Source organism: Meriones unguiculatus, chromosome 1 (genome assembly GCF_030254825.1).
Source record: "Meriones unguiculatus strain TT.TT164.6M chromosome 1, Bangor_MerUng_6.1, whole genome shotgun sequence".
Taxonomy (NCBI): Eukaryota; Metazoa; Chordata; class Mammalia; order Rodentia; family Muridae; genus Meriones; species Meriones unguiculatus.
Genome location: NC_083349.1, coordinates 147393788 through 147415766, shown reverse-complemented (window position 1 = coordinate 147415766; position 21979 = coordinate 147393788). Strand labels below are relative to the sequence as shown.

General features: G+C 38.4%; 1 non-coding gene across 1 annotated transcript; it reads right to left on the bottom strand.

The window, feature by feature from the left end:
• Positions 1 to 14163: 14163 nt before the first annotated feature.
• On the bottom strand, positions 14164 to 14310 carry LOC132651568 (small nucleolar RNA SNORA48). Its single transcript, XR_009589172.1, has one exon. It is a non-coding gene; the product is annotated as a small nucleolar RNA SNORA48 (small nucleolar RNA).
• Between the last annotated feature and the right edge of the window lie 7669 nt (positions 14311 to 21979).

The window sequence follows — 21979 nt, the reverse complement described above, 5'->3', positions numbered from 1 at the left end:
ACTTTATTTTTCCTCTTCCCCAGCCCCCCTTTTCACACAAACTGTTTTAGTGCTTGTTCGGTGCAGTCCCCAACTCCATTCCTATATTTCTATGGACGGAGACTTCTCAATACACGCCATTCACCTGGTCAGCTCATCTTCTAGGTTGATTAACAAAAACACTGGAAGAAAAAGTACAATGCCCTCAAAACAGCTAAGACACCTGTGAAATCCCTGAACATTTCTGCCTGTATTTGGAAATTTCACATCCTCTTCCTTTTCTTCTTCTTCCCCCTTCTTTTCCACCTGTCTTGAGATGTGCCTTTCGGAGGCTTTGGCTCTGATCAAGCTGGGTAATTCCTCCATCATCTGCAGCAAAATATAATCTTTATTGGAAATATACTATAGACCCCATCCTTCTGCTATCAAGATTAAAGCACATTATGAGAAGTGGAAAGGAACAGCTGTGAGATCATAAATGCCATGTTTAATTAGAAAACTTTTCATTCCTTAGTATTCATATGCATGAATGAGGTTCTACACAAACTGATGGTTGCCTAATTACTTTCCTCAGTAATGCCAGGCTAGGATTAATTTCCACCTGGGAATGTAGGTACCAACACAATTATTGCTATTAATCTATGTAGATTATTTATCTACTGCATGATATAGTTCTAGAAATTAAAGCTTGGTTTATAAATATGATTTTCATATTGATTTTATAGATATAACCCTGTTTAGTAAAAACATTGTGTGTTCGGGAGAAGTCATAACTCTTAGACCATGAGTATAATGACAAAGAGTATTGAATTATATTAGATATATCAGTCTATAAGATGCCTCTCTTTTTGCCATAATGATACTTATGATTGTAGCTTCCTTAAGAAGGACCTGGAGAATTCAGCACACCAAAGAATTTGAATGGGAATGGCAAGATGGCTCACTGGGTAAGAGCATTTGTTGCCAAGTCTGACAGCCAGACTTTGATCCCCATTATCTGTATATAATAGTGTGCTCTATATATACAGATAATGGACCTCTGCAAGTTGACCTCTGACTTCCATACGTGTGCTCTGGCATGCAAGTAAACACACACACACACACACACACACACACACATCTTATAAATAAATGTAATACAATATATTTTTTAAAGCTAGAGTGAGTGGGGAAAAAGCGGGATTAGAAAGCATTACAGAATATATTGTCTGCATTAAAAAAGAAAGAAAACATTACACAGATAATTTATTGCATAAATACTGATTTCCTTTCTCATTGTTGTAACCTAGATTTTATGATCTGAAGAGCAGACTAAAGCAGAAATTGTGTCACTGACACTGAAACAAAGTAGAAAGTTTGAGTCCAAGTTTATTTTGTATTTGACTTACAGCCAGTGTTTAATCTTTTAAACTCAGAGTAAGAATTACTTAGTTTTTCTAAAATGAAAATTAGCTCAACAAAGTAAAAGGACAGTCCACATATAAATGAAACACAACATTATCACATAACAGTTACATGAGAATGATTTTGATGCCTAGATATTCCAGAGATTCCAGAGATATTCCAGGCCAAGAATGAACTCACTATACAGACCAAGGATTACCTTGACCTTCTGATCTTCCTGTCTCCATCTCCCAAGTACTGGGATTCTAAGCATGTGAAACCATGTTAAGTTTATGAGATTCTGGGAATTAAACATAGGGCCTTGTTTGAAGCCAGCACATTGACAGCAGCCACATCTCAAGCCTTGAACTCTCCTACTCTTCAAACCTGGTCTGTCTCATAAAGTGGAGACTCAAACAAAAATAAACCACAGGGGAGAGAGAAAAAAGGAGAGAGAGGCGGGCTTTAGCAAGTTCTATTACAGTAAGACTGCTTGACTCTTGATATTTATAAATATTTCTTTATCTTAGTTATGAAAGAGATATTTCTCCAAGGAGTATTGCGAGAATTTTAAAAATATAAATCGGAGTGACCTTTTTGCTTCTAAAGAACACTAGGAAAAAAATCCATTTGTCACATCACCCCAAAGCAACTAACTCACTCTATCTCTCTGTCAAACAGAAAAACATAGTTTATAAATCTTTGAAGAGCTTTCAAAATATTTCAAAGTTTAATACTAAATATTCTTTTTAAGAGGTACAAAAGCTTAGGGTATAAAATATTTTCTTATAAAGCACTCTTATTACTTACTGCCTCAACAAAAAGTTGGTGTTTATATACCTTAACATGTTGATTTATATAAATGTATAAAATAAATCTATCCAAATCAATATTTTGTTACATATCATTTATATCCCAAGATTTATTTGAAAGGAAAACTCTAGGTCTTTAAATGCCCAAGTATTTATAGTGTGTATAATATATAATATCAGAATATAAACATATAGAAGCCCACAGCAATTTACCTTCTAGTGACAGCAACATAGACAATAGTTCCACAGTGCCTCATGCTATCTTATTTTACAAAGCTCACCCCACAATACTGATAGTAAATATTACTATGTTTGTTGTGTACAGTGAATGAACATGGAGCCTTTTCAGGCAAGATGTGTTGTTTTGTTGTATTTTTCTATTACCATGCACAAAAGAAGCGCTTAATACTTTTTGGAAGGTAGAGAGACTAAGATATTGAGAAAGTGTTGAAAAACTTGTTTGTAAGAATAAACTAAAATTCTTCATGGGAAATTCTGGGTCTATCTAAAATTAAATAACAAGGCTCAGTTTATGCTCCCACTTGGATACAATAAAAAGAGGGAGAAAAGTACAACAGTTCACTGCCTAGAGTATCTGACAATGAGACAATGAACCTTAAGAGATGTAAAATGAGTAGGATGAGGCTGAGGATAGGATGAAACAAGTTCCAAAGATCCAAGGTTCAAAGAAGAAGTTTGGAAGGTGGGTTCCCTGGCTTGAAATAAAGCAGGAAGATGATGCTACAAAAGCAGGACAGAGAGAACTCTGACCTCCCCGATGTCCTCTTGCTATTCTGATTGCTGCTGGACTATGAAGGAATTACTGATTAATAACTACAGCAAAGGGAGGAAAGGCAGCCACACTGTCTGCAGTAAAAGTGTAAAACCTCACAACCGTACATCAGCAGGTAGAGTAAACAAAGAGTTCTTACCTTCAGATGATGGGTAAATTAACCCTACATTAAGTTAGGCCAGAGGATGAAGCAAACTATTTCCAAACAATTTCCCCTTATGTCATTTACAGCTGAGGAGACCATTTACAGTATCTGATGTGCCAGGTGGCAATGACTGCATCTGAGCTCTTTACTGTTCACACATCTGTGGAATTTCCTCCCGTGAATGGGCAAAGCCTGAGCCATCTCAGATAGCCTTAAATGAGAATTCTTTCATCACCCTTGATATTCTGGAAGCTTTGTCTCAATCAAACCCAGAGGCTGTAGCCAGGCAGCACCTGGAATGCAGCCTGTGTGCTGCATGCAACAGCTGAAATCTGCCTGGTTCCTGCTGCACAAAGATGGTAAACATTTTCTGTTTTCATCAACCAGATTTGTGGGAATTTTCTGCACAAAGTAGAAGACTAATCCACTTGAGCTGAGTGTGGTGACAGATGCCTGTAATTCCACTACTTAATTTGCCCATTCAAGAGGATAACTGACTGTGAGATAAGATTGGACTACATAAAGAGTACTACCAAGCCAGGGTTACATGGAAAGGACCACCCATCCAGAAAAACCTTCTCTCTTTTTTTTTCTTGTTATCATTTATTGCAATTTATTCAATTTGTATCCAGGCTGTGTCCCCCTCCCTCATCTCCTCCCAGTCCCACCTTTCCTCCCTCTTCTCCCCCTATGTTCCTCCCATAGTCCACTGATAGGGGAGGTCCTCCTCCCCTTTTATATGACCCCAGCCTATCAGGTCTCATCAGGACTGGTTGTATCATCTTCCTGGGTGCAAGGCAGGGGGAAGTGATCAGAGAGCCTGCTGCTAAGTTCATACCAGAGAAAGCTCTTGCCCCCCTTACCAGGGATCCCACTTGAAGACTGACTCTGTGGACTACATCTGATCAGGGGTTTTAGGTCCTCTCCGTGCATTGTCCTTGGTTGGGGTATCATTCTCTTATGGGCCCCCATGGCTCAGTTTTTGTTGTTGTTGTTGTTGTTGTTGTTTTGTTTTGTTTTGATTTTCTCTGTTGGTCTCCTTGTGGAGCTCCTTTTCCCTCCAGGTCTTTCTATCTCCCCCATCTTTCATAAGATTCCCTGCACTCTGCCCAAAGTTTGACTATGAGTCTCAGCCTCTGCTTTGATACACTGATGAGTAGAGTCTTTCAGAGGCTATCTGTGGTAGGCTCCTGTCCTGCTCCCTGTCTTCTCCTGCTTCCGATGTCTAGTGCATTTGTCCAACAAACGACAACAATAACCCATGCACATAAGAATCAACCAAGCAAACAAAACAAACGCAAGATAAATCTAATGTATCTGAGATTGAAAATTTACTCCCACATGCTAGTAAGCAATAGAATAATTCCTGTAAGAAAGATAATGACAAAAACTGCAGAATAAAAGAGGTAAGATAATCAATAAGCAAAGATATTGTGACATTCAGTATGTTCAAGAAGCCACAGGAAACTGAACATGGTAGATATAAAAATAACTCAGCTGACATTGTAGATATGAAAACCACAACGCACTTAGTTAAAATACATCTAACTAAGAGTTGGTTATAAATCCAGAGGAAAAGTTTGACTAACCTTAGTAAATAACAACAGAAAATATAGAAAAGCAAGCATACAGCATGGGGAAAGATATGTAAATAAAATGAATATAACTTTGAATGAGGAATCTTCAGTATCCTAACAAACATGTTTTTAAGACTCCAACAAAATTTATTTATTTTTTTTTAATCAGGAGTAGTTCACTGATAGACTGCTGTTTGTATAGGTGTCAGGGGGTCTTTCTACTCAAAATTATTAGCCAGTAGCTGTGTTAATATAAGGTGGAGACAGCCAGAGTCAATGACTCTATTTCTGTATCACTGGTAGGTGTTATGTTGGTTCAGTCAAACTAAAAACCCGTTTTAACCACTTTAAGTGGAATTTATTGTTGTCTATCATTTCTAAATATCATTGGAAAACACCTCTGTTCTATTTTCATCCCATTTGACTGTGTGGGTTGAGTTATATCCTTATCTTCATTGGGCAGTCATGACTGGCTGTACTTCTGCTTACAGATTGGCTCAGAAATGGGTGTTTAGATTCATGCAGAGCTGATTTAAAAGCTTTGTCTTGACTAAATAAATAGAGCTGTTTCTTCACTACATAAAAAAATGAGTGGATTTGGATAACCTAGAACCCCTGCACAGATGTAGCTTATGGCAGTTCAATGTCCAAGTGGGTTCCATAGTAATGGGAACAGGGACTGTCTCTGACACGAACTGATTGGTCTGGTCTTTGATCACCTGCCCCTGAGGGGGGAAGCCGCCTTACCAGGCCACAGAGGAAGACAATGCAGCCACTCCTGATGAGACCTGGTAGACTGGGATCAGAAGAAAGGGGAGGAAGACTGCCCTTATTAGTGGACTGGGAGAGGGGTATGAGTGGAGAAGAGGGGGAGAGGGTGGGTTTGGAAGGGGAAGGGGGAGGGAGCTACAGGTAGGATACAAAGTGAATAAATGTAATTAATAAAAAACAAAATAAAAACAACTGAGGAAAGAAAAATAATGAGCGAACTTGATGTGGATAGCTGCCTCTCAGCTGTTTTATAAACCAAAAGTAAGATTCAATGTAAGAATAGAACCTTGAGAGAGAAGAGGGGCCAGAAAGAGAGGCAAAAAGCCCAGAAGAGCTCAGCTGGGTCTTAGTATCATATAAGAATGTTTGCTGTGTCTGGTGGCTCATAACTGCTTGCTACTCCAGATTCAGTGGATCCCACAACCTTTTCTGGCCCCCATAAAGACGGACACACACACACACTAATTAAGCAAGTAACTAACTAACTAAATAAGATTTGTATTCATAAAAAAAAAGAATATTTGCATAAGGCCCTGCCTAAATCTAGGTCTACAACTTGCATTTGTAACCCTGAATGCCCATTCAATTCTTTTAATTTTATCCAAATTACATGAACTGAAGGAAACCAAATGTTATACCCTTAGTCCATGTAGGCTGATATGAGAAAAAAAAAAAAAACCAAAAAAAAACCACCAGAAACTAGACAATTTAAAAATGGAAACATCTAATAGCAAACCAGAGCTAGAGCTATTGTCAAACTGACTTCCGGGTAAGCATTGTTAGACCTGTAGATTACTGCTGTCTCCATGGTGCATATAGACACTATTAGACACTATGATTGCAGAAGCACAAAACTGGGCCAAAGTACTAAAGGTATTATATCTTTTTTTGGATTCTCGAGGCAATCACATAAGAGAAAGTCAAAGGAATGTCAAAACCAGAGGATAGAGAGATGTGCAGGAACAAAAATGTCTTCTGGACACAACATAGCGATTATACTCACGAGTTCACTGCAGCGATGATTGGTTATCAGGTCTCCCCACCCCCGAAGGGAGGAGCAGTCCTGTTAGGCCACAGAGGAGGGCTTTGCAGCCAGTCCTGAAGATACCTGATAAAACAGGATCAGTTGAATGGGGAAGAGGTCCCCCCTATCAGTGGACTTGGAAAGGGGCATGGTGGAGATGAGGGAGGGAGGGAGGGACTGGGAGGGAATGAGGGATCGGGACACGGCTGGGATACAGAGTTAATGAAATGTAACTGATAAAAAACAAACAAACAAACAAAAAAAAACCAAAAAAAAAAAAAAAGAAATATACAAGATTGGATAAGACACTGTTTTATCAGGAAAATGGAAATGGTCTGTGAGGTCTCTCTCATCTCTAAGAAATTATTGCCAATAGCAGTTGTTGAGTTTTTTGGGTAGTGGGAGTCCCTTTCTTAGTTTGTGTAACCATTGATAAACTGCCCCTGCTCTAGCAAGTAACCTTTCCCCCACGTTAAGGCATGACAGTCATTAAACTTAGTGAGTCATACACAAAAAAGAAGACACAAAACTAGGAGAAAGAACGATACCAGCAAAAGATAGAGGGGGATGAGGGAGAAAAATTAGGTCTAAAAAATGACTTAATTTAATGTATAAATGTGTAAAACAATGAAACCAGTTTTAAAAATCCTGAAAATTATTTCTCAAAAATTCTAGAAGCTGAGAATCAAGAAGTTACCAGACTCCACTTGGCGAGCCCTGCTTTCTTAGAGATGAGGCCTCCCTGCCGCATCCTTTTCTAAAAGGCGCAAGGCATTCTGGGTCCACGTCTTTCATGGGCAGAGGTTCCAGACAGAAGCTATAGGTCCCAAAATCTGCTCAGTTCCCAAACACCTACTCTTAACACCATAGATGTTGATTAATCTTTGCATGTGTATTTGGAGAAAACAAATCCCTCACAGTGTATTTCTACATGCAATGTCTTACACACCACTGTGTCTGCTTGTACTCTGTATAATTCTTTTCTGAAAGAGTTGAAAATGAACAAGTGTATGATTCAGAGAGGCCAGTACATGTAGAATTACAAATAGCTCTGCTCATTTTCTCCAGAAGTGTACACACATAGACTTAGAAGCAGCTATTGCTTTTAAATTCAAGGTGTTTCATATCATATCATATAGGGCTTTTTCAATAATGAGGTTATGTTCTCTAATTATTATGAATATAAACCATTCCACAGGATGATCTCCTGTTAAACTCAAACAGTGTGAACACAAACAGCTTTGCCCCTGTGTTCTGCTCATTCACCAAAGACATTATTCTAGGTAACTAGGTTTCCCTAAATGCTTTTCATATCTGATCTACAGTTGTGATTCTAATATTTCCCATAGTTATTTTATTAAAGTGAGATCAATAATTCAGGAACTAATAGAAAATGTGTTTCCATTTTTCCATTTACATGCTAATTTCACTTCACTTTAGAACCTTGGAATATTGATGAATGATCAATTTTTAATCCTTTAATAGAAAAGGTACATATAAAAACAACATTGAAACTTTCAGTACTTAATCTGTCTCAAAGTCAAGAAATGGGACTTGAACAGTGTATTCTTTTAGGCAGATATTCTCATTATTCAGAATTCCAATATGAGTATTCCATAGCATACTCAGCAAACATCAAAGTTGCTTTTATAATCATAGATCTTTATGTGTTTGGATCTATCTGCCTTCCCTGTTTACTTTATGTACGTGTGTGAATTTGTGCACATAATGTAATCCTACAATGTTCAAACAAATCATATGAGTAGTTATTATACTTTTCTTGTCAAAGCCCCAATTTCTAAGTATTTTCAAATGTCATGTAAAAAACAAATACTCCCCTAGCCTGTATAAGTCAGGCAAGGTAAGTTATAGGAACTTCAAAATGAGAGTCACATGATACACATGATAGTCAGGTGAATCATGGGTATAAATGAGTTTTCTCAACCGAAAACAGAGAGCAAGGATGATTTGTAAGGTGATATTATGACCTTAACATTTATAGAAGATTGGTGTTCTTTGCAACTTGCCTGTTTTTATTTACATTTGTCACTGGAAGCTGCTTTTGAAAGAACATACCTATGAGATGAAATACTCTGGCATTCACTGACTTTTGCTAGTATATACACTATGTTTTCTCTCTAGACACCAACAAAGGGATAATCTAACAGCAAGCAATTGCAAACAATGATTCTCTATTATGAGGCTCAAAAGAAAGTTTTAGAAAATATAAAACTTTGGAAAGTGTAGACTCTATGGAACAGAAATATTTCCAGTTAATCGGTGCTTTTTGTGAAAAAATATAATAGTTGACAGGACTATGTAGTAATTAGCTGTGTGATTTCGGCAGAACAGTTGCATTTTTTACTTTCTTCAACTAGACTTAAAATCCTTACTAATCATTATGTAACAGTATTTCACTTCATTTATTCACCAGCAAACTTTAACTCTATATTTGAAATTAAAATTGATTCCTCAAATAAACAGTTTTTGAAATAGTTTTTAATTTTCTGTTAGAGTAATATAATCATTACTGAAAAAAAAGAAAAAAAATAAGTATACAAATGAAATTATAGACCTAATTATAAACAAAGTTTAGTCAACATTAAGTATAAGTTTGATTTATGTTACTGGATATTATCAAATATGACTCTAGTATTTGAGTAATGCATATTTCAAAAGTAGTCTTCATTATTCCCTAGTTGGTCTGTTATGAGTTGGAAGTCTGGTATTTGTACATTTCTCATGCAGCAAACACTCCAATATCAAGATTAGTTGGAGAAAGCAATAACCAAATTCAAGTTAACTTCAAAATTTTCAGAAACTTCTTAGAGAGAAAAATGAATTATTTAATGATCTATCCAAGTTGGACTCTTCCCCTTTTTACACTTCTACCTCTGAAATTTATGATGTAGCAAAGATTTGTATTTACAAAACCAAAGCTCAGGAGAGAGAAAACTTGGAGTCAAACCCCTATTAGTCAATGTCAAGGACCACATTAACAGCTAAGAATATATAGCAAGAATCAATGCAAACGAAGCCTGGAGTTGTGCCTCATTCTAGTGTGAGCCTAGAATAGAGAAAAATCTGGGTTTCATACACAATACCGAGCAAATTTTATACAGGGATATGTACGGTGATATATAGTTCACATATAAATATATATACTAACATTAATATATAATATGTAATATATTAATATTAGTATATAATATATATGATATATTTATATGTGTGTTTATAAAAACATATACATAACCACATAAAACTTATGTCACTACTACTATGGCATTTGTAGTCTGCAGCTATTATAAAATATATATGAAATGAGAATTAAAGTTATTATTGTTTGTCTTTTGATACAGGGTCTCATGTAGCACTGGATGGGTTCCAACTCACCAGGCATCCCAGAATGATCAAGGATATGTCTTCCTATTTTCAACTCCAAATTTACGGGATTGCAGGCAACAACCACCAAGCCCAGTTTTATAGGATGCTGGCAACTGATACCAAAGCTTCATGTACAAACACTCTCAAAAAGTTCCAATTATAAAATATAATTTATATTTATAAATTACCACTAAAACTTAACTACTAATAATGATGCTCTGTAATGATGCTTATAGAACTCATATTTTTACTCATTACCAGATATGTTGGAAGCTGTTCTTCAACATCTTCATAGATAATCACGTATAGCCTGCTATAAACTATCAATAGATAATTAGGTATAGTTTGCTATAAACTATACAGACATAGTCCCACAATATCCAGGAAGTCCACTGGTCTTTGAAATCCTGTGGAATGATCTCCTCCAGGCATGGTTGCTGCTGTGTGGTCTTCTCAGCAGTCGTGAGCACTGAAAGGCTGCCTGCACAGCACTGAGCCCACTGAAGTTCCAAAGTTAGGTAAGGAGGCTTCATGAAACCACCACTTTGACTGAGGATATTAAGAAAAATATTTATTCTGTGCTATAATCACTGGTAAGTTGCCCACATGGTTGTAAGTAATTACACTCACACCCGAAGGCTTGGCTGAATTGGTTTCTTTGGTTTATCATCAGTGTCCTGCCTGAACAGACTGTGGTCTTCATAGTAGAAGTTCACCCAGGACTGCCATTAGCTTCTACAACTAGTGAATTCAAAGGCTTGCATGCTGTATGATGTCCAGTTTCAAGATTCTCCATCCTTTACTCTTTTTTTAAATTTTTTATTTAACTTTTATTAATTACACTTTATTCCTTTTGTATCCCCCCATAAGCCCCTCCCTCCTCCCCTCCCGGTCCCACCCTTTCCCCCTTCCTGCATGCATGCCTCTCCCCAAGTCCACTGATAGGGGAGGTCCTCCTCTCCTTCTTTCTGATCTTTTTGTTGTTGTTGTTGTTGTTCTCAATGCAGTTTATTCAGGAACCTTGAACAATCTTCTGACCCTGGGGAAAGCCAGCCCACAGCTTAAATAGCCTCTGGGTAGCCAACCCCAGCGTGCCTTGTGGGCAATGCAGATAGGTCCACATACATGGAAGCAAGCCAGATCCTCAGCCTTAGCCAAATATGGAGTTGTTTGTGACAGAGAGCATTCACCATCAGGAAGGTGGAAGGCAGAAACCAGCTCCATCTTTAAGGCACGGCATTATGCAGCTCTCTACAGTTCCCCCTTTTTGTTTTGGATGCATCAGGCAAGAGTAGAGGTCTGATCTCTGATATTAGAAATGAATTGGGACTTTGTACCAATGTTCATTTAGATGTCATCCACCCAAAGAGCATCAGACCCGACCGATACCTTTTTCTCAGAGGCGGGACCTGGGGCATCAACCCGCATGCAATCAGACATGCTCTTCTCTGGGTCCAAAGCGGCTGACCCTGAGTGCAGTGCTTAGCCTCGCATCCTGAGCGTAACATTTTAGCTTTTTATGGTAGCCAACCATGCTTGGGGAGACTGTCCTGCTTCAATGGCTGTAAAGGCCTGAATGATCATGGCTGCATTACGCTGTTGTGAGACTCTAATCTTGCATATACACCACAGGCAAACCAAGGAGACCAACACCAGAAGGCCTGCTAATGCTCCCATGCCCGCCCATTCCTTCAGATGATTCATGGCTGCAGCAATCCATGATGATAATCCTGTGGCTAGTCCTGCGTCCACTCTGGTAGAATTTACTGTGATAATGGCCACTCTCAGCTGCTCCATCATAGTATCGAATTCTTCAGTCCAATTACCTAAAATATAGCTAGACAATTGTTTAGACAGATTTGCAGCACAGGGAAAATTCTCATGTTGTATGCTAGTGACACAAAGTCCAGCATACTTCCATTGACAGCCAAGTTGAGCGATTTGCCATAGGGTATCAATTTGCTCCTGCACGAGGTCAATCCTCTGATTGAACACCATCAAGTCTCCTTTTAGTTGAGCATTAATTCCTTTTTGTACATCTAAAGCATGAGCTACATTGGCTAAAAGATTATTTAGGGTCTGAGCAGTCTTCATAGTATGACTCATGGCTAATGCCACGGTGGTAGCTCCAACAGCCGCCAATGTGATGGCAGTAACAATGACGGCTATAATTCCAAGATCCCTTTTCTGTCTGAAGAGAGTCATAGTGTGAGGGGCATCAACGGGCACAGGCACCCAGCGAGGCATGTGAGTAACCAGGGCATACCTAAATTCACTAGCATTCCGGCATTGGGCAAAAAAGCAAGTATCATTACCACAATTACTTGGCTCTATCTGGCTAACAATGAATAAAAATGGGGGTTATAAACAAACAGGTGTGGACTTATAGGAAATATTATGAGAAGTCTTAACCCCCTCGTTGGAACATCCTGCATCAGTTCTAGAACTAGCAGTGGTGGTGTCCGAGCTCTGAGTAGGTTCAGGAGACCATTGCCCCCAGGGGCGAGACGTGCTCCATGTAAATTGACTAACTTCATGTTTTCCTCCACTTTTGAAAGTCATTTAAGGTTCTTAAATTATTTTTTCTTTCTTTTTTCTTTTTTTTTAATTTTTCATCAATTAAACTTTATTCATTCTGCATCCCCCCATAAGCCCCTCCCTCCTCCCCTCCCAATCCCACCCTCCCTCCTCCCTCTGCTTGCATGCCACTCCCCAAGTCCACTGATAGGGGAGGTTCTCCTCTCCTTTCTGATCTTAGTCTATCAGTTCACATCAAAAGTGGCTGCATTGTCCTCTACTATGGCCTGGTAAGGCTGCTCCCGCTCAGGGGGAGGTGATCAAAGAGCAGGCCTGTCAGATTATGTCAGAGGCAGTCCCTCTTCACATTACTATGTAACCCACTTGGAGACTGAGCTGCCATGGGCTACATCTGTGCAGGGGTTCTAGGTTATCTCCATGAATAGTCCTTGGTTGGAGTATGAGTCTCTGGAAAGTTCCCTGTGTTCAAATTTTCTTGTTCTGTTGCTCTCTTTGTGGAGGCCCTGTCCTCTCCAGCTCTCTTAAAGAGACAAGTAACAATCCAAAGCAAAACAAATACCACAAGCAATTGCCACATTATCCCCATTATTTGAGAGAGAAAAAAAGTAGAGGTCAAGACTGCACACAAAGCCCTGAGATAGCCGAGGAGTTACACCGCCTCAGCTTGTGGACCCGTGTCATGTTCACTGTAGTGGTTTTCTTAGCAGAGCAGTGGTGAGGGAATGTTTGGTCCCTCTTCTAAAACACAATATTCTTTTATTCGTCATTACCTACATGTTAAGCTTCATTTCAAAATCACAGTGAGATGAAATGAACAATAATTGATAATGCAGTTTGTTTATAAATTCTGTGAGTTGTGTACACATGCATCTATGTAACAAAACATTTTGAATTGTCCTCTTTAGAAAAACTTTATGTTACCATCATGAAAAGTTTATATTTCCAGTTACATTAGGTACCAAGCCATCTTTAAAAGAGCTTTCTCATTCCAATCTAGGTGAAAAATAAACCTATTAGACCATTTAACTTCCAGCTTTTACGATGCCGTAATGACCATACTATCCCTCACTGTAATGCATACTAGTTAGGAAATACAATATTTTCAAAGTCATTCCAGTTAGCCAAAAATTTTAAAAAGGGCTGTTAAGTACCATAAAGAATTTGAAATCATTAATGAGCAAGAAAGAAGATTAAAATGAAATTATCATAAAATTTGAAGACCATGAAAAGCATTTCAAAAGCATATTTTAGAGATTTAGTTGAACATTAGAGTGCAGTGAGGAGGTCCTGTTAAAAAGAATCACAGCTCTCTGAATCTGACTTTAATCCTTTAATATGAGTTGCTGCTTGTGCAGCCATTCAACAAAAATTTTAAGGAGACAACATTTCACTGGAAGTGCATGAAAACTGTTATTTCCAAACCATCACTCTTTCCTTCATCTTCTCAAGTCATTTGGCTACATTTGTAAATCATGCAAAATGTTAACTTAGGTTATTATTATCTAATTAGAAACGAATCACTGCTGAATACTTCCACAAAATTTATGGCTTTCTATAGAAATAAAAAAAAAGTCTGCCAATGAAAAATCTAAACTATTTTACACCAGATTGATTGGAATTTGAATAAAGAACTAGACCTTTGTGTTTCTCACCATTAACCTGCTAAGAACAAAGGTAGGAGTTTAAGTGAAAATGACCAAGTCTACTGTCTGTCTTCTTCCTCCTGACTGTTTGATTGAACTTGATTTGATTTTTTATGAGTCCTAGGCATTAGACAGCTTTGGTCACCAGGCCAGGCATCAAGCTAGGATGAACAGAGGACTACCATCTGCTCTGCTCCTCCTGACTGATAAAAGAACACCACCACCAACAAGGTGTCTCTTTGTCCATTGCTAGGGGTATTGTAGTTATTTTTAAACCTATTCGTTGATATCTTTTCCTTTCTCAGAAGAAGTATAAATTTTTTAATTTCATCAAGTAAAACTTTAGTTAAGAGCCAATGTTAGAGAGGTATGCAGCAAAAAGTTTTCTTCTGGAATTAACCATTGAACTAATGAACTTAGGGCAGCTTTGGTTATGTGCACAAGACTGCGCCAACAGACATTCCATCATGCCTGAGGAAGGGCTGTAAGTTCAAACCCCACCCATGGGAACTATTGGAGATTAACAGTTGTTGAGGAGGGAAGATTCATTTTCTTCAGGAATGTAATGTCCTGTCCACGCTTGAGCAAGACAATCTAAGTGTGTGGGTAGCACATGAAAAGATGTTGAGTTAGGAGGGATCTTGTTGAGAAGTATTCCAGCAGGAAGGGGGTGGGGCATAAGGAACAGGGCTATATAGTGAACAAGACTAAAATTCACCACATAAACCTTTAAAATAGTATCAGATATAGATTTTTGATGAAATGTGAACACAATCACAAGTGGTGGGGCCAGGTCAAAAATCCTTTAGAGAAGCTGCCTTGTGTTTCAACTTAGGAAAGTCACCCCTGGGGTAAAAAGTAAACTATTGCACAATCTTTTGCCTGCCTGAGTTTCCACTGTAATTAGAACTCAAAAATCTTCTTTAGCTAGAATGTTTGCTTACATGCTTTATTCCCTGTACTGCCCTTATCTTGTTTACTAGGAAACAAATGTCAGTTAAGAGTCTGTGTTACAGAGCACAGTATCCCTCAATTGTCTACAAGTGTTTGATATTCGTCCTTCCTTTGCATCCCTTTGTATCTTGATTTTCATGCTATAGGTAGGGATTTTGAATTACAGCACCCTGAGAAACAGAGAGAGGTGATACATTCACCCGAGCTTATTACTTACTACACATCAGTAGTGACTCTACATGAATGTTCACACTATACAGCAGGCTTCTCTTTTCTTCTCCAAACACCATCATCATAGTGAAACATAAACATAACTCATTATAATCCAAACCCTGCGTGTCAACAACCAACCTCTCCAAACAACCAATATCATAAATGAGTCCCAAACACCCAGACATTCTAATGTACTTTTAGGAAATGTGGAAGATGCAGGAGAGACAGAGTGTCAAATATCACCACAATTTCATTATGAAGTGTGGATGTACGAGTTTATGTGATGCTGAAAGGTTCCTGTGCTCAGAACAACAATCCTGCTTAGAACAGCAGAGAAAGCCATCTCCAGCTGTGCCTTCTGTTTAATCCACACAACTTCGTTTCCCTCTCACAGTTCCGAGGTCTCACAGCAGCCCCAATTCTTTTTTTGATAAGTTTATTTATTTATTCACTTTGCACCCTGAAGGCAGACCCTTCTCTCCTCAGGGTCCCATCCTCTTACCCGTTAGCCCCTTTCCCCCTACCCTTCTTCTCAGAAAAGGGATGCAACCCCCACTCCCACCCTGCACTCCTTTATCAACCACCTCAGCACATCAAGTCACATCAGCATCCTCTCCAACTGAAGCCAGACAAGGCAGCTTCTAGGGAGAAGTGATCTAAAAACAGGCAACAGAGCTCTTGTTAGAGACAGCTCTTGCTCCACTTGCTAAAGGACCTACTTGATCAAGTTGACCATCGGTTACATATGTATGAAGGGCCTATGTCCATACCATGCATGCTCTTTGGTTTGTGGTTCAGTCTCTGGGAGTCCCCATGTGCTTAGGTTAGTTGACTCTGCTGGTTTTCTTGTGGAGTTCAGGGTCCATCCCTCCCCTGCCCTCTTTCAAAAGATTCCATGAGCTCTGCCTAATGTTTGGCAGAGTCCAGATTCTTTTAAAGATTACCCTCTTATATTCTGTGCTCCTTTCTGTGATGGACTGCATGTTATGATTCCCCAATGTGAGGTATAGAAATCTGATTGACCAGGGTGATGATACAGATGCAATATTTGTAGGATCCCTCTGGAAAATCTTAAGTCATGACAACTTTATACTCAGGAATGGCATCAGTGCCCAGGGGGCCTGGAGAGAGTTTCTTTGCCTTTCATCTATGGGAAGACACAGACAGAAAGCACTATCTGGCCAGAGCCCACAGAAGGAAGATAGCCTGTGCCCAACACTGGACCCAATGATGTCTTCACCATGGTGTTTCAGCCTCTGTAGATGTGGGGAACAAAAATAGGCTGCTCGGGTGCTATATGGTTTGTGAGGGAAAAAAAATTATGCATTAAAGATTTTTTCTTAAAACCGCGAGTATCTGTGCAGCAAAGCATAAACGTATACTCACATGTATAGGAATATACTTAATGGAGATACTATCTAGGGATAATAATTCACTAAACTCAGCTCCAGCTTCAACATTGGTGGCATAAAAAAATCCAGTAAAAGCATTATGAGTGCTATCTTCCGAGATCAGACGAGATCGGACGCGTTCAGGGTGGTATGGCCGTAGACTTGTGCTATCTTCTAAGACAAATTTTCTTTTGAAATTAATCATCTTTAAAATTGTATTTTATCATCATTTTCATTTCTAAGAAAGATAAATGGCCCTCGCTGGTCCAGCAAATATTTTTGTTTTAATGTCATTTTGATTCTTCCCATTACAAAACTAATAACACACATTTCATAATGTAAAATCTGTTAACATTAGCATGCAGAAAATGTCCCTTACTGTTTTAATTAATATGCCAGTAAAATTCAGAATAGCCTGATATACTTTCAAAGGGTATAAAATATTAGCAACATAAATAAATAAAATACTTATTGTTATATTTCATTAGACCTCAGACAATGAAAAGAAAAGGAAATTTCCATAAACTGATACATTGTATCATAAGATCAGTTTTTTTTTTTATTGAAATCTCTAATTTTCCATCTTGATTAGTTCTTCAACAAAATAAATTACTTAGGTTTTAGTAAGGTTCCAATAAGAACATTAAGAACTATAAAAACTGCAAAAGAGAGTGTGTACAGGTGGTGCTTGTGTGCGTGGGTGTGTCTATATTTGTATAGATATGTGTGTTTGTGTGTATGCAAGTGTGTGTGTGTTTGCGTTTTGCGCATGTGTGTATGTTTATATGGATATGTAAGTGTGTGTTTATGAGTGAGTTTGTGAGTGTCAGTGTGTGATTGTGTCTGTTGTGATATGAGTTGTGTGACTGTATGTGTGGTGGTTTGTTTATACATATAGGTGTTGGGGGTTGGTCTGGTGCTCTGTGTGCATTCATATGCTAAATTCTGGGCCCTAAGATCTGGTTACAGTCCAGAAGAGGACATTCTCATATATACCAAACAATGTTCAGTAAACTGTTCCCCAATTATCTCTGATTGGTTAATTTAAAAAAAAAATGCTGGACAGCCTGTAACTGGGCAGAATGGAGGTAGGTAGGTGGGGCTTCAGTTCCTGGGCTTTGGGTCTCAGGTAGGGACCCCTAAGTGGGAGAGGAAGAAGGAGAAGGAAGGAAGATAGAGAGAAAGGACATGGCCTGAGGGAGCAGATCCAGGCCAGACAGGATGAATATTGCCAAATAACTTGGGGTGTGTGGCTGGGAAATAGCCAGACTAGCTTAGAAAATTGGTTATAAATCCTACCTGCCTAGTTATTGTGCATAAGCTTGTTAAATAAATCAATAGGTCACTGACAGTTATTTGCAAACTACCAGGTTAGAAGAGTCCTGTAGATTTTAGTACATTTTCTACAGTACATATGTGAATGTGGGTGTGTGTTTATTTGTGTGTGTGTTTGTGTGTGTGGATACGCATGTTTGTGTTTGTTTATCTGTCTGTATTTGGAGTGTGACTTGTCTGACATGAGAGGTTCTCTCAGAGAACCTAGGGTAGAGACTCTGTCATGCAGAAACCCTCTATCATAGCGGCTACTTCTATTTCAAGCTGGATAAGAGAAGATTAGAGACTGGATCTATTTCTTCCCTAGTGACGGAGAACGTGCTTCCCCCCTTAAATAGGAAAAAAAAAATCAGTGAGTTCCCGTAGATTTCTCACGGGCACACATAAAAATTACCAAGTGCAGAGTCTTTATTGACTCCCTACTCATTGAGCTATTGACAGCTATTTTTTGAATCGTTCCAGCCCATCTCATTTGAACCTAGAGATTGTACAATATACTCTGGCTCAGAATTAATGAATGGAACTAAAGAAAGAGAAGTAAAAATAAAAAAAAAGAATTTTAAAGGTCAGGCATATCTCAAATGGCCAACAATGTGTTCTAATTCATGAGATGCACTTTTATTTATAATACAAATAAGCACAACAGAGATCTAGAAATCATTGTCTAAGTTTCAATTTCAAGTTTCCTTCACTGAAGAGTCATTAACTCAGACAAGAGTTTCCTAAGGAATGTTCATGGATCTTATTTGTTAGAAATCATTTAATGTTTAGGAAGACATATGAATATTTTAAACACTAGATATGCATTTAATTCTTCAGATATACTTATGTAGATTGTTTACATGATGACACAGAGAGAGAAGTTAAGACTCTGCTGCCTGCTTTTCGATCACTTTTGCCTGGTTGGGCTACCTCTCCAGGCTATAAAGGAAGAGAATTGCTCAGTCCTGATGCAACTTGATTATGCTGGGGAGGGCAGGGGGCTCCCCTTCCTCAAGTAGGGGAGGGGGAATAGGAGACACAGGAAGAAGGGTGGGACCCAGAGGAGATGAGAAAGGGACCTACGACTTGGATGTAATGATAGATAAATATATATATATATATATATATATATATATATATATATATATAAAAGAAAAATACCTCATGAACAAGTTTCTTATCTGTGACTTATTGGTGAGTCCACTTATTGTTATCTGTGTAAGACTTCACATTCATGACATTTTAACATTTGATCCTGATTTATAACTACAAGGGTTGTGTGATATATACATAAACACAGATGTGACAATTTTGCTTCAATTTCTCTTCATAATCATCTTGATCAGCTGGGATTTCTTGATGTCTCTACTTTGGTAGTCAAAACTGTACATTACTGTTCCCTGAGGACCAATTTTAAAATAGAAGTTCCAAGGGATCTTGCAGGAGATTCTGAGAAATATCTGGGATGAACAAGATGTAATTGTAATAAGATTTGAAAGAACATCTAACACAGAGACAAGACTGAAGCCACAGATCCTTTGAATTGCGGTTGTATAAAGACCCATCCAATCCTCAAAATGCTTTATGTCTTAATGTAGCTGAATAAGTACAATGTGTATCACTTACAAAACTTAAGGGTTCTTAATCAAAACTGGAATAGTAAAGTATGCTGCTTTCGACTTAATTTCAACATAAAAAGGGAGACAGCTTCTGAACTGTGTGGATAATGCGATAAATGGACACACTAAGAAGAGAGGACTATGATGTTAGGTAATCTGCAAATGATAAATAACCTGGTAACGAGTGCTTTGGTAATTATCTCATATGTTATTATGTTGTATGTTCAAATCTCCCATGAGGGGAGACCTCTTAAGTTCAGTGTGGCTGTCCACTGAAGAACCGGTTTGTTTTCAACACCAAATAATAAATATTACCATATTGTCCTCCAAGATTTTAGACCTCTAAGATAAAGTTAGTTCCTGTATTTCTTTTTATGAAATTATTGCATAGATCAGAAGTAAAATACATCTGCTTGGAAATAGAAAAACAGTAAGCATCTAAATTTGGTTTCACTGGTGCAATGGTGGCACAAAGCTCTTGACTTAAGGCACAGGCCACCACATGGAACCCAGGTCTGGCACGGCTTGGATAATGAAAAACCTGGAGACTAGCTAGATTAGGGACCTAGGGTTAAATAAAATACTACTGTTAAAAATAAACATAATAAAACCAAACAATCAAGTAACCAACCAACCAACCAACCAAACAAACAAACAAATTTGACTCCTGATGACTTTCTGCTATACTCATAGATCAGCATCTTGATCCGCCACCATCAGAGAAGCTTCCTTCTGCAGCAGATAGAAACAAATATAGATATCTACAGCCAAATATTCTGCAGAAAGTGAGAGTCTTTGGAACACTCGACCTTAAACCGGTTGTCTTCAGCAAATTCTTCTTCAGGCTTAGAAATCTCTGCAGAAGAGGAGGTAAAAAGAGTATAAGAGCCAGAGAGGATGGGGAACAGCAAAACACCAAGGCGGTCTAAATCAACAGGATGGAGGTGTGTCTGAACTCACAGAGACTGGGGCAGCATGCACAGGATCCGCACTGCTCTGTGCTAAATGGGATCTCAGAGCTGAAAGGAGGGGACACAGTCGCACCCTTAACCCAGAAGCTATCTCCAATGAACAACCACTCCCAAATGAGAATTTAGTTTCCTCCAAGGGAATCTCACCAGGGGAGCAAACTACTTTTAAGGGCATGCCATGTGCCCAGCAGTAAATGGCCCAAGGAAAACTAACTCAAAGGCACCCTTGGAGGTTCTTATCTTATAACATGTTTCTTTTTATTACAATTGTCTTATTTTTTATTATATATAATATATATCTATATATATATTATATAGTATTTTTATTTTTTATTATATATATGTATATATAAGACATATTATAAGACATATATGTCTTATTTTAGATTATATATAATATATATCTATATATATTATATATAATGAAACGTGTGTGTGTATGTGTGTTGTGGTATAAGAATAGCCACACAAAACATCCAGACTTTGGTCTCAGTTAGATGTGGATGGTTTACTTGAGTGCCTCTCCAAGCTGACCAATCAGGGCCACAGTAAGGACTCCAGAGCCTGACTGTGACTCTACAAGGTCTCATAGCAGGGTTTTTATAGAAAAATAACCAAGTGAAAAATACATGGTGAGGGCAGTACAAAGCAATATTACAGTTTTGGCTAACTACACAAAATATTATCAGCTAAACTTTAAGCTGATTGGTTCTAGGTGAAGTAAGTGAGGGTATTCCAGAGTGCAAGCAGGTGTGTAGATAGCACAGTGCAACCAGAGTGTATCCAAATGTACAGATAACAAAGTGTCAGTTATGACACTATTGAATCATACAAAGTATAATCTCAGCTATGAACAAAGCTATGCTTCCAGGAGGCAGAGTTGAAAAATTTAAAAATGTAAACTTAATTTCACCTTAGAAACAAAATGGAAGCTGAATACAAAGATGGCTGCAGCTTTGTCTCAAATAGCAGTATATAGACATCCCTCTTTCTTCCCATTTCATGTGTTCTGTAGAATTTCTAGGTGCCAATGAGTCAGTTTCTGCATCTACATCTGTTTCGTGTGCCTTTTCTTGGGCTCTTTTCTTTCTGGTTCTTGTTTTCTCCTCTTCCCATGCAATAATGTTTTATTTTTCTTTCTTTTTTTTTTTTCAATGCAGTTTATTCAGGAACCTTGAACAATCCTCGGACCCTGGGGAAAGCCAGCCCACAGCTTAAATAGCCTCTGGGTAGCCAACCCAGGCGTGCTACGTGTGCAATGCAGATAGGTCCACATACTTGGAAGCGAGCCAGATCCTCAGCCTTAGCCAAATGTGGAATTGTTCCTGACAGAGAGCACTCACCATCGGGAAGGTGGAAGGCGGAAACCAGCTCCATCTTTAAGGCATAGCATTCCGCAGCTCTCTACAGTTCCCCCTTTTTGTTTTAGACGCATCAGGCAAGAGTAGAGGTCTGATCTCTG